The sequence below is a fragment of the Carcharhinus amblyrhynchos genome, chromosome 1 (genome assembly GCF_965287045.1).
Source record: "Carcharhinus amblyrhynchos chromosome 1, sCarAmb.v2.hapA, whole genome shotgun sequence".
In the NCBI taxonomy this organism is placed as follows: domain Eukaryota; kingdom Metazoa; phylum Chordata; class Chondrichthyes; order Carcharhiniformes; family Carcharhinidae; genus Carcharhinus; species Carcharhinus amblyrhynchos.
The window spans coordinates 104254485-104261554 of record NC_137324.1 but is presented as its reverse complement, the minus strand read 5'-3'; the positions used below and the strand labels follow the sequence as shown (position 1 = coordinate 104261554).

Here is a 7070-nt window from a genome sequence, read left to right as displayed (position 1 = left end):
GTTCTTCTGACAAGACACAGACAGGAGATAACGAACTAGAAGTAGTGACAGAACAATGTTTAAGCAGCACACCCATTGTGAGGAGATGGTCTGGTCCCATTTAGCCACAAATTTGTGTAGGCAATTCACAAGGAGAGATTTGGAGATGTGACTCATCTCTGAGAAAGTATTTTCCTTTCATTATGACATTCCCATGCTCCATTTATTCACTCCTGCAGCAGATACATAAAACAAAAGGAGAAGCTTTATGATCTTACCTTGTTTTGAATGCATTGTTTAGGTGTAACGATTTTAATCAGGCAACTGAGGTTGGCCTATTTGAATACGAACTCCCTGATTAAGGCCCAACCTGACTGTCTGCCCCTCTACCACAGCTACATTCACGGCTGGGTGTTCCTGGAAAAGGAGCATGTGATCTCCAAGGGCACTGTTGATGCCTTCCATGCCCACTGGGCACCACAGGGACTGGGGTGTATTATTGGCCCAGTTAATCACATTTTAATTTGATGTTTTAAGTTTCCTTTCTGCTTTGTCTTTTGCTTCGAGCAGTTCCCCTCCTTTTAGGAAGCTGCACCTTTTGAGTTGTCCCGAAGTTAATTTGATTTTGTTTATTTGCAAATGGAATTTAATGTTGGCAAGTGTGAGGTGGTCCACTTTGGTAGGAAGAATGGTAGGAAGGACTATTACTTACGTGGCGAAAAACTGCAGCAGGCGACGGTGCAGAGGGACCTCGGGGTCCTTGTGCATGAGTCGCAAAAACCCAGCCTGCAGGTGCAGCAGGTGGTCAGGAAGGCGAATGGGATGCTGGCCTTCATAGCGAGGGGGATTGAATATAAAAGTAGGGAGGTCTTGCTGCAGCTGTATAGGGCATTGGTGAGGCCGCAGCTGGAGTACTGTGTGCAGTTTTGGGCGCCGCACCTGCGCAAGGATATTTTGGCCTTGGAGGGAGTGCAGAGGAGGTTTACTAGGCTGATACCGGAGTTGAGGGGGTTGAGCTATGAGGAGAGGCTGAATAAACTAGGCTTGTACTCGTTAGAGTTTAGAAGAATGAGGGGAGATCTCATTGAGACGTATAAGATGATGAATGGGATGGATAGGATAGAGGTGGAAAGACTCTTCCCGCTCAAAAAACACAGTAGGACTAGGGGGCACAGCCTCAAGATAAAGGGGGGGCGGTTCAGAACGGAGTTGAGGAGGAACTTCTTCACTCAAAGGGTGGTGAATCTCTGGAATTCTCTGCCCGTTGAAGTGGTGGAGGCTGCCTCGCTAAATATTTTTAAGAAGCGGGTTGATGGGTTTTTGATAAGAGAAGGGATTAAGGGTTATGGGGAGAGGGCGGGAAAGTGGAACTGAGCCACGACAGATCAGCCATGATCTTGTTGAATGGCGGGGCAGGCTCGAAGGGCCAGATGGCCTACTTCTGCTCCTATTTCTTATGTTCTTATGTTCTTATGTTCTTATGTTCTTATTTGGTTGGACACAAAATGATGTCCCTGATTAAGGGCCCAATTGATGGTCCAATCAGGGAGGCCCGTTCTCTGTCCTTACACAGGAGTAAACACAGTAAGAAATCTCACAACACCAGGTTAAAGCCTTTAAAGTCCTTTAACCTGGTGTTGTGAGACTTCTTACTGTGTTTACCCCAGTCCAATGCCAGCATCTCCACATCTTAAACAGGAGTGTCAGTTCCAGATGTAGATTGCTAAATGAGACCACTTATATATATTTATATATATTGTGTGTCCTTTTTGCCCCCCTGATTTCTCTCTTAACTCTACTCCTACACTCTCTATGCTCTTTAAGGGATCCACTTGAACCCAGATCCCTATACATGCCATGCGCCTCCTTCTTCTTCCTGACTAGGGCCTCAATATCTCGACTAATCCAGGGTTCAATGTTCAATGTTCAATGTTGGGACTGCAATTGTTTATGATTTACATAGATGATTTGGAGTTGGGGACCAAGTGTAGTGTGTCAAAATTATATATATATATTAATATATAAATTTATATATATATAAATGAAATGTTGTTGGATCTTGTAAATAAAGGAATTTTGGTGAAGGAACTTCCACCTCCAAGGACTTACGATGTTAAGGAACATAATTCTTCTTATCCATTCGTGGGAAATGGGCATTGCTGGCTGGCCAGCATTTATTGCCCATCCCTAGTTGCTTGAGGGCAGTTGAGAGTCAACCACATTGCTGTGGCTCTGGAGTCACATGGAGGCCTGGCCAGGTAAGGATGGCAGTTTCCCTTCTCTAAAGTGCATTCACCTTTCTGTTTTAAGTAATGGGTGGCCTTTGGAACCAGACTGCCATCGGCTTTGCTCTGCCTTATTGGACGATTCTGTACTAAATAAAGGAGACCACTCCATTGTGCTCATTGTACACAACTATTTCAATGAAACACTGGTATCTACCTCATTTGAAGATACATATGAAAACAATGGATAAGAAAAAACTAGTGCTTCAAACCCATCATGGTGAAACTTATGAAAGCAATTACTACAGATGCTGGAATCTGAAACCAAAAGAGAAAATGCTGGAAAATCTCAGCAGGTCTGGCAGCATCTGTGAGGAGAGAAAAGAGCTGATGTTTCAAGTCCTGATGACCTTTTGTCAAAGGTCAAAAGTCATGGTGAAACTTATGCCCAATCCATCAGCCTGTCATGGAATTTCTTGGAGAATGTTAAAAAAAATAAAAATGTCAATTTAGAATAAAATCTATGAAAATCTCTCCTGACCTCGAAGATTGATCAAATAAATTTTGTGAAATAGGAAGGGCAGGTGACAGAAGTGTTAGTGAGGGATCACTTTGGGACCAGTGACCATAATTCCATCAGTTTTAAGATAGCTATGGAGAATGATAGTTCTGGCCCAAAAGTTAAAATTCTAAATTGGGGCAAGGCCAATTTTGATGGTATCAGGCAGGAACTTTCAACAGTTAATTGGGGGAGTCTGTGGGAAGGCAAAGGGACACCTGGTAAGTGGGAGGCTTTCAAGAAGTGTGTTAACCAGGGTCCCGGGTAAGCACATTCCGCTTGAAGTGAAGGGGAAGGCTAGTAGAAGTAGCGAACCCTGGATTAGTCGGGATATTGAGGCCCTAGTCAGGAAGAAGAAGGAGGCGCATGGCATGTATAGGGATCTGGGTTCAAGTGGATCCCTTAAAGAGCATAGGGAGTGTAGGAGTAGAGTTAAGAGAGAAATCAGGGGGGCAAAAAGGACACACAAGATTGTTTTGGCTGACAAGGCAAAGGAGAATCCAAAGAGCATCTACAAATACATAAAGGGAAAAAGAGTAACTAGAGAGAGAGAGTAGAGCCTCTTAAGGATCAACAAGGTCATCTATGTGCAAATCCACAAGGGATGGGTGAGATCTTAAGTGAATATTTCTCATCAATATTTATTGTTGAGAAAAGCATGGATGTTAAGAAATTGGGGAAATAAATAGTGATGTCTTGAGGAGCGTACATGTAACAGAGAAGGAGGTGCTGGAAGTCTTAAAGTGCATCAAGGTAGATAAATCCCCGGAGCCTGATGAAGTATATCTCAGGATGTTGTGAGAGGCTAGGGAGGAAATGTGACACCACTGTTTAAAAAAGGAGATAGACAAAAGGTGGGTAACTATAGGAGAATTAGCTTAACTTCTATAGTAGGGAAAATGCTTGAATCTGTCATCAAGGAAGAAGTAGCAAGACATCTGGATATAAAGTGTCCCATTGGTAAGACACAACATGGGTTCATGAAGGGAACGTCTAAGTTGGTGGAATTCTTTAAGAACATTACATGCGCAGTGGACAATGACCTGTGGATGTGGTGTATCTGGATTACCAGAAGGCATTTGACAACGTGCTGCACCAAAGACTGCTCCATAAGGTAAAGGTGCACGTTGTTACAGGTAATGTATTAGCGTGGATAGAGGATTGGTTAACTAATAGAAAGCAAAGAATGGGGATAAATGCGTGTTTTTCTGGTTGGTGATCAGCGACTAGTGGTGTGTCTCAGGGATCAATGTTGGGACTGCAATTGTTTATGATTTACATAGATGATTTGGAGTTGGGGACCAAGTGTGGTGTGTCAAAATTCGCAGATGACACTAAGATGGGCGGTAGAGCAAAGTGTGCAGAGGTCACTGAAAGTCTGCAAAGGGATATAGATAGTCTAAGTGAGTGGGCGAGGATCTGGCAAATCGAATACAATGTTGGTAAATCTGAGGTCATCCATTTTGGCAGGAATAACAGCAAAATGGACTATTATTCAAATGGTAAAAAAATTGTAGCGTGCTGCTGGGTGTCCTTGTGCAAGAATCTCAAGGAATTGGTTTGCAGTGCAACAGATAATTAAGAAGGCAAATGGAATTTTGTCCTTTATCGCTAGAGGGATGGAGTTTAAAAACAGTGAGGTTATGTTGTAGCTGTATAAGGTGCTGGTGAGGCCACACCTGGAGCACTGTGTACAGTTTTGGTCTCCTTACTTGAGGAAGGATATTCTGACACTGCAGGGGGTGCAGAGGAGGGTCACTAGGTTGATTCTGGAGTTGAGAGGGTTGGCTTATGAGGAGAGACTGAATAGACTGGGACTATACTTTTTGGAATTCAGATGAATGACGGGAGATCTTATAGAAACATATAAGATTATGAAGGGAATAGGTAAGATAGGAGCAGGGAAGTTGTTTCCACTGGCAGGTGAAACTAGAACTAGGGGGCATGGCTTCAAAATAAGGGGAAGCAGATTTAGGACTGAGTTAAGGAGGAACTTCTTCACACAAAGGGTTGTGAATCTGTGGAATTCCCTGCCCAGTGAAGCAGTTGAAATTACCTCATTGAATGTTTTTAAGGCAAGGATGGATAAATTTTTGAACAGTAAAGGAAATAAAGGTTATAGTGAGCAGGCAGGTAAGTGGAGCTGAGTCCACAAAAAGATCAGCCATGATCTTACTGAATGGCAGAGCAGGCTCGAGGAGCCAGATGACCTGCTCCTGCTCCTAGTTCGGATGTTCTTATGAAATTGCACGCCACCTAGCAGAGATATTTGAACCATTGATAGTCACAGGTGAGGTGCCTGGGAGAATGGCAAATGCTGTGTCTTTGTTTAAAAAGGTCTACAGGAAAAAGCCTGGGAACTATAGGCCAGTGAGCCTCACATCTGTAGTGGGTAAGTTGTTAGAAGGTATTTTGAGAGACAGGATTTACAGGCATTTCGAGACGCAAGGACTGATTAGTCAGCATGGCTTTGTGAATGGAAAATCACGTCTCACAAATTTGATAGTTTTTTGAAGGGGTAAGCAAGGAAGTAGGTGAGGGCAGTACAGCTGATGTTGTCAATGTGGACTTTAGCAAGGACTTTGACAAGGTATCGCATGGTAGGTTGTTGCTTAAGGTTAAATCTCACAGGATCCAAAGTGAGGTAGCCAAATGGATACAAAATTGGTTTGATGACAGAAGACAGGGGGTGATTGTAGAGGGTTGTTTTTCAAACTGGAGATCTATAACCATCGGTGTGCCTCAGGGAAGGATGCTGGGTCCACTGTTATTTGTCATTTATATTAATGATTTGGATGAGAATATAAGAGGTATGGTTAGTAAGTTTGCAGATGATACCAAGATTGGTGGCATAATGGAAAGTGAAGAAGGTTATCTCGGATTGAACTGGCATCCAATGGGCTGACAAATGGCAGATGGAGTTTAAATAAATGTGAGGTGATGCATTTTGGTAGATTAAATCAGGGCAGGACTTACTAAGTTAATGGTAGGGCACTGGGGAGAGTTATAGAACAAAGAGATCTAGGGTACATGTTCATAGCTCCTTGAAAGTGGAGCCACAGGTGGACAGAGTGGTGAAGACAGCATTTAGCATGCTTGGCTTCATTGGTCAGAACACTGAATACAGGAGTTGGGATGTCTTGCTGAAGTTGTACAAGACATTGGTAAGGCCACACTTGGAACATTGTGTACAGTTCTGGTCACCCTATTATAGAAAGGATATTATTAAACTACAAAAAGTGCGAAAAGATTTACTAGGATGCTACCAGGACTTGATGGATTGAGTTATAAGGAGAGGCTGGATAGACTGGGACTTTTTTCCCTGGAGTGTAGGAGGCTGAGAGGTGATCTTATAGAGATGTATAAAATAATGAAGGGCACAGGTCAGCTAGATAGTCAATATATTTTCCCAAAGGTAAAGGAGTTTAAAATAGAGGGCATTGGTTTAAGGTCAGGGAAGAGATACGAAAGGGTCCAGAGGGGCAGTTTATTCACACAGAGGGCTGTGAGTGTCTGGAACAAGCTGCCAGAGGTAGTAGTGGAGGTGGCGACAATTTTATCTTTTAAAAACTATTTAGACAGTTACATGGGTAAGAAGGGTATTGACGGATATGGGCCAAATGCGGGCAATTGGGACTAGCTTAGTGGTTTAAAACAAAGGGTGGCATGGACAAGTTGGGCCGAAGGGCCTGTTTCCATGCTGTAAACCCGTAAACCTCTAAGTTCTAGAACAGTGGTTCCCAACCTGTGCTTCATAACATCACAGATGGTCTATGGAAAAGAAAATATAATTGTATGTGCCTCGTTTGTATCATAATAGATGTTAAATTAATACTCACAATATAATTTGCTTCACAAACAGCCTTGTGTGATATAATCCATTATTATTCTCTGAAAATGTAAAGATAAATGCACCATGATGAGTGCAATTTATTTGTGAGTTTGCATCATAATCTATTGGAATTGCTGTGTTTTTAATACCTGTTGATGTGTAAGTTTGGCTCCCATCAACCATAGACTGTGTAAAAATGGCTTGCACACGTTGTGGTCCACAAAAGCTTTTGATAATGGTCTCATGGTCTGCTTAAGGAAAAAGGGTGGGCACTGCTGCTCTTGGCAATATAGACCTCAATATTCCATAGATAGCAAAGGGTCCCAAATTCAGAAATTCATTTTGCTTCGTTTTTGAATGATTGCAGTGAAGCAGTGGTCACAACCCAAGATGGCATCTTGTTCCACAGACCAAGGACCCTGTGAAAAGACATATCTCCTAGACATCAAACCTAATTCGAGTTATGTTCTCTGAT

General features: G+C 42.7%; 1 long non-coding RNA gene across 1 annotated transcript; it reads right to left on the bottom strand.

Annotated features, from left to right (window-relative positions):
* LOC145349980 (uncharacterized) lies at nt 1-6838 on the bottom strand. The gene is made up of 3 exons (XR_013888153.1): nt 6745-6838; nt 6603-6654; nt 1-212 (listed from the first exon to the last, which is right to left on the bottom strand). It is a non-coding gene; the product is annotated as an uncharacterized LOC145349980 (long non-coding RNA).
* Nucleotides 6839-7070: the final 232 nt, after the last annotated feature.